The sequence below is a fragment of the Curcuma longa genome, chromosome 21 (assembly GCF_044706935.1).
Source record: "Curcuma longa cultivar G26 ecotype Majalengka, Jawa Barat chromosome 21, ITB_CL_G26_1.1, whole genome shotgun sequence".
Classification (NCBI taxonomy): Eukaryota; Viridiplantae; Streptophyta; class Magnoliopsida; order Zingiberales; family Zingiberaceae; genus Curcuma; species Curcuma longa.
Genome location: NC_133881.1, coordinates 11,557,452 through 11,564,317, shown reverse-complemented (window position 1 = coordinate 11,564,317; position 6,866 = coordinate 11,557,452).

Genomic DNA, 6,866 nt, shown 5'->3' with positions numbered 1-6,866 from the left:
TAGTACATTACGACTCAGATCACATGAGGAGAGCTCTCTTGTCTACTCGGATTATCTCACTACCAGCATGGATTCTATTTCTGAATCACTTACAACTGTCAGGAATAAAGGGGAGTCCATTCTTTTTTTATTTTTTTATTTTTTATATTTTCGTTACTTTTATACTTTGCTTTCAAATTTTACTTCCATACTTTGCACTTTATTTTCTAGTAATATTTCATTTGATTTTGAATAAAATTCTCCATGTATTTTCCCTAGTAATATCCTTGAGAATCATAATTTTTTTTAAAGTTTTACCATCACATTTTAGGTTATTGAACATGATTGGATTCTATACTTGCACAGTATCAATTAGTATGGTGATGGATAATATTTTGATTAATTGAGTTTGATTGTCAAAATTTCTTAGAGATGACTATCACACGCCTAATCTTTACTTTTTCTTGTGTGATATGCACTCATGACAATTGAACTCTCGAACTTGCTTTGCTCTGTTTTGAAATCACAATATCATTGGCATGCGTGAACATGATGAAGGATATTTCTTTCTCTATTCTTTGATTTCTTTTCCTTCTAAATTTTAGTTGAATAACTTATTTAATAAAAATTTATTTTTTGTCACTTGCTTTGTCTTAATTCCATTGAGAGTTTTGGATGAATTCTTGATGAGTTAGATGGACAAAAATTCAAGTGTGTGTGTGTGTGTGGATCACAGAGGCTCTCTAATCCAAGTTGGTTGGAAATTCTGAAATTGTGGAATTTTGGTGAAAGTACTAAGTACAATTCAAGAACTTGAAGAGGCAATTATTTCCAACTTGGTTGGTTTATATGTATGATACATCAAATGGAAGTCAATTCAAGTGTTGTTTTTGTTGTCAACAAGTCGAAATGATTAAAGAAATTTTTTTTTCAGATTATGGAAGGTGGACCTAGGGAGTGGTAGGTTGCTGAAATTCCAACCTCTAATCATTTTATGGTGAACATAATCCATTTGAAGTTGTTGGCCAGAGTGTTGAAGAGCTGGTTGATGATACGTCAAGTTCTTGTTGTTCTAGCAGAATGTGGTTTCTTGAATCTTTGGAAGTAGACAAGACTTGTTGGTTACTGAATGTGATGGATTATCATATTGAGATTGTCCTAGCTACTAGGAGGTCATACATATAGGAAGCTTTACCCCTGAAAGAATTCTGAGGTATAAGAAGATGATTAAAAAAAGGTAATAGAATCTGGTTTCTGCAATCATATTTTGTTGCTGAACTATGGATGAAAAGGGCTGCTGTTTGTGTTCATAAATCATGTTTTGACTCTATATCTATGTGAAGTAAATGTAACCCTTAAGAAGGTTAGGAAACAAGTGTCAAAAAAAAAAAAAGAAAAGAAAGAAAACAAACAGAACAGAAAAAAATACAGAATAAAGAAAAAAAACTGCATCTTTGAAGACTTGGCAGAAAGGAGTTGAAATATCTCAATATATCTATGCCAAGCTTTGGTAAACCTGATTTCTATGATTGCTGAGGAACAAGGGAGAAGTTTACCATATTTCCCATCAGTTTGAATGTTGAATAAGAGGATGAGAGAAGGAGAAGTTGAGTAAGATGTCAGAATTTAATCAGAACCTCACAGTCTGAAATTTTAGTCAATTAACTTAGTTGGTTTTTAGAATTTTAATACAAGGAATGAAATGAATTCTCTGATACTGAAGTGGGGAGAAATGGCAACTTGATACTTATTGAATAAGGTTCAGAATCCTAAAATTAAGTCAACAGAAAAGAGAAGATTTGACCTGTTCAGTGCCAAATTTGAGTGCTCTCCATGTCCAATTCAGTATTGATCAGCACTATCCTGTGAAAAACTCTTCTCACAACAGACCTTCAATTTCTTAGATTAGGAACCTTCTGAATTCCTTGAATCTGGTTACTTTATCTGTGTTATTGAATTCTGAACTGAATTCCTGGTTTCATAGTTTCAGAAGCATGTGTGCTAATCTGGAGATTGTTCATGATTTAGTGGAAGGTTCTGAATATGAAACAAGATGTTTGAATCTGGCAAGAAGGCAGAAGTTGGGAATCGAGTTCTGGAACTCAAAGAAAAGATTGCAAAAGCTGGAAATGCAGGGATTTAATTCTGAAGTGTCAATACTGAGTTACATTAACTTTAATTGGTTCTCTACTGATGTATTGTGAGTGTGATTCAAGATGTCAAAAGGGAGGTGTTACCTAAGGAAAAAACCAGAACAGGAATCAGCACTTGATGTATCAACTTTCTTAGGTCGTGTGCCAAGTGTTTGTCACAAGTTATTGATCATTAAAAATCTAAGTGAAAACATGTGATTGCTCAGTGATGTATGGCAATTGACCTTCCTCAAAGCTCTTGAAGGTTTAATTCTTGAAAAAAAAAATCCAGGAAGTGAGGTTCTGAGCAGTTTGTAGATTAGGGAGCTGACATCTGAATCAAGGAGTTGGGTTGAGTTGTAACTCTGGAAGTTAAGTGTTGGAATTTGTTAATTGAGCGCCTAAACATTTGTGATGATTTAAAACCTTCCTACCAATGAAGTAAACTTGATTAACAATGGAGACAATGCGATATCTGGAAGTGGACAAGCAGGGAAATGCAGTACAGATTACAGGGAAAAAAATTGCAATTCTGATTGATGATCACCTCAAAAGAATGTCTTCTTCTTCAAATGCCATTTGGTGTTCTATCCTACTAAATTTCCCTGTGATTAAACAGCTGTCTAACTCAGGAATCTGAAGTCTCAAACTTTCAGAATTCTGGTGCTGAAACTATTCAATGCAGAAATTCAATTTTTCTGATTATGGTGTGAAGTTGATGTAAGAATTGAAGTTTAACTTCTGAAGTCGAAATTGAAGTGTCTTAGAATCAGTCATAAGTAGAAGTGTGAAACAAGTTGGAGTCAAGTGGGGGATGTTATGATTTCCAGAATCGAGTGAGATCTCAGAATTCTGAACTCTACAACAGGGAAAATATTTCTGTTTAGTGCCAATTCTGAATCTATTTTTGAACAGTTACCACTATGGTTAAACCTCTTGATGTTTCAAGTATTTAATGAGATCCCTTGCCTTGCTGAGTTCTTTATGAGACAAGCTGAGATTTGTTTAGACTCCAAGTCTTGAAACTGAAGTCTGGGAAAAGCTGAAATTCCATAAATGAGAGGATTTATGAAACTGTCTGTTGGCAATCCGAAAAGTTAGTTGTGTTCTGGATTCTGTACTTGTCTTTGGAATGCTGAGATGTATCATGTGTTGTTTCATTATCTTCCAAGACGTGCATGATTCAACTCTTGAACCTATTAGAACTTGCATTGTTGGAACTAATTCTCTTCCAAGTTTTGAAATCCTGAAACTGTGTTCTGAAATCAGAATTTCAGGGGTTGCATGAGTGTGATTTAAGGAAGTGTTGCTGTGAGTTTAGTTGGTCTCTCATGCATACAATTCAAAGGAACAGCAAGGAAGTTACTTGTGGATAAATTTTGATCCTGAATCAGTACAAAACAAGAAAAGGAAAACCTACTGTTGAAAACTGAATTCCTGATACACAGAATTCGGAACTCAAGTTTCCAAATCCAAGTGCCAATTCTTTTTGAAGTTCTTATCAGAAATAACTTGGAATTAAGCTCCTTCTAAACCAGTATTGAGTGTATCCTCTTACCAACTGAACTTTTCATGGTTCAAGGGAAGACTCTCTTGAAATTCAATTTTTGAACTTGAATCCCTGAAATTGAATTCTGAAACAGAAGGATGGCAACGAGAATTCATGACTCCGAATTTGGTTTTGAATGATGAATTGTAGAGATTAGTTTCATCTTAGAAACTTCATAGCTAAGGTTAGTAGCATTCCTGAAATGCTGAAGGAAATATTAAGTTGTCCTGGTTAACAGAAAAACAGTGATATCAAGAATTTGGAATCAAATGCAAACTGATTTGTGCCAAACCCTATTGCAGTTTTGTACCTTTGGCAACTTTTATCTTGGGGTTTGAGCATGAATCTGATTTTTGAGTGTGGATTGAAGCTAATGTAAGTACTAGACTCGAATTTCTGAAGTTGAATTTAATTGCTTGATTCAACTGATGGCATCTGATGACAGTTTACAACGAATAGAAGTAAGTCGAATTCGATTGTTTGATTCAACTGATGACATCAGTTAATTGATGAATTGCATCAATTGACTGATGTCGATCGAAAGTCGAACAGAAACATATTGACTCAGTTGCTTGATTCGACTGATGGAATCAATTGACTGATGAGTTGCATCAATCAACTGATGTTTAAATAATCGACAAAATTAGATAAATTTCAGATGGTTTAGAGGTCGTTCAATGGGTTGGAGATTATATCAATCAACTAATGGGTAAAATCAATCGATTGTTGGGGGAAAATCAATCCCGACCTAAAGGCTTTAAAAGAAGAGTTTCAAGGAGTTTTTCACAGTCATTCTTGGAGATCTGAGGCAAAGTATTGGTGCATTTTTAGATTAACAAGAGACATTTCTAAGTAACAAAAAGCATCGAAAGTAAGTTTCTCATTGTAATGTCATTTTCGATTTCATTTGTCTTTGTATTCGTTTTCTTGTTGTGTTCTTGTAAGAACTTGTTGTAAGAGACTTTTCCACCTCTGGAAGATTTTCGAAAAGGAGAAGTTCATAATGGAGGGAGATTACTAGGAGTAGACTTTAGATTAGTTGCCTAAGAAGGGGATACCAAGTAAATCTCGGAGTTATGCTTGTGGCATCCGTATTAATTTAAGTTTCTGTTGCGCATTCAAACAACAAGCATGAGATCAAGACGAGAAGCGATCAGAGCTATTCACCTTCTCTAACTCGCATAGATTCTAACAAGTGGTATCATAATAAGACTGCTCTTTATCAAATTAACCACCATCGGAGCACAAAAGTTAAAGGTAAAAGATAAAGTCCCAGATTTTGAAAAGGTCGAATGGAGTTCAAAGACAGACTTGGATATGACATTTGAGTTCCACCTCCTTTTGGATTAGAAGGTTTCGATCATTGGAAATCAAGAATGAAATATTTCTTGATGCTAGACATAGAACAATGATTTCTTCTAATAGAAGGATTTGAAGCCCCAATGAATAGTAAAGGAAAACTCCTCAAGAAGAAGAAATGAACTGAGGAACAATTTCAAAAATCAAAGACAAGTGATAAGATAACCAAAATGTTAGTTAATTTGGTTTCTAACGATATATTGTGCAAGATAGGTCAATATCGGGATGTAAAGGAGCTATGGAGTAAATTAGGCAAGCTCTATGAAGCTCCAACCTCATTACAAAGTGAAGATGAATCCAAAGAGGGAGACTCATTAGAATAAGAAATTGAGGATTCAGAAGTTGAGAGGTGCTTAACATCCGAGGAGGATAATATGGAAGAAACTCCTACATTAAAGATTAAGAGGGAGGATAGAAAATTGACTTCAGAACAAGATGAACCATCCACATTCGAAGTTAATAAGGAAGATCATACCACATCAACAAGTCAATAGAGCTTAAATTATGAAGGTATATCAATTTCAATTCATAAGATAAACAATATATCATATGTTTTGAGTGTAGGAACAAAGAGCACTATAAGAGCAAGTATCAACAATTAATCAAGAAGAAGGCTCAAATTGCACTCAAGGTGAAGGAGAAGCCAAAAGAAGTCGACCCCTTGATACGCAAAGGCAAGAGCACATTGTGTGCTTCACATGCAATCAAAAAAGATATTACCAGAATCAATGTCTAAGAGGGAGACATTAAAGTAAAGAAAAGGGTGGAAACTCAAACTTAGGGAGAATTTCAAGGTATTATTTCATGATGTAATTTTCCTATATCATGAAAACAAGCATGCTAGAAATAAACTTCATAATTTTAGTGATTATTATCATGATAATAAAAAATACAATAATTCTAAGAATAAATTTATATCATATCATGCTACAACAACCCTACCTAAGGATAGAAAAGTTGACAATAATTTAAGCAAGAACGCTAAGCAATTTAGAGATATGCCTAGAAAAGAAATCCAAGGCAATCATGAAAAATCAAGGATAAATACTTTAGAGGTTGAAAATCAAGTTTTGAGCTTAAACTTGATCAATTAGAAAAGACCCTTAAGAAAATAAAGAATGAGGTTAAAGGGTCTAAGAAATAAAACCTAAGTTTAGGTAGACAAGAGTCATCTAAGGGAAAGAAATGTTTGTGATACAAACCTAAGTCCAAGAAAAGTACAACTTCATACCATAGAGTTCCATATAGTTATGAAACTAACCCCAGGTCTAGGAGTTAAGTCAAGGTTATAAGGGAGGTTATCTCTAGTTTGGCCTTGAAGAGACTAGCATAACTAAGGCTTTTAAGAAGCCTAGGAGAGTCATTAAGAATGTATCTATGGAGGTTATCTCTAATGAGTACCTAGTACATTCAAGAAGCTCCAATAAGTATTGGGTTCATAAGAGTGTGATCTCTTCACACTAAATGTGTATAGGATGTGCCAACCTTACTTGGGGTTTAAAGCCCATGACTCGCTTTCGCTCGTTATCTAGGTCATGACAAATATTGGTGGTGTGTCATACTCTTGGTAGAAGGCACGGTAAGTAGGAGCCTAGGGCCATCGAGGACCTTGTTTAGAGCTGACTGACTTCTTTAAAAGTTGATGCTCTTCCCAAATCTGCATCGCTCTTTCTTTGGAAACCCTCAAGGGAGTGGGATAAGATTGGTAGCATGGTTGAATGGCCACGGAAGGGGTCGAGGTTCTGGACGACGCTCGGGGACCTCAGTCGGACGAGCCCCTTTTGACTCTTGACGAGCTCTCTGAGCCACTTCCATGTTAATATACTTCTCAGCTCAGGTGAAAAGCT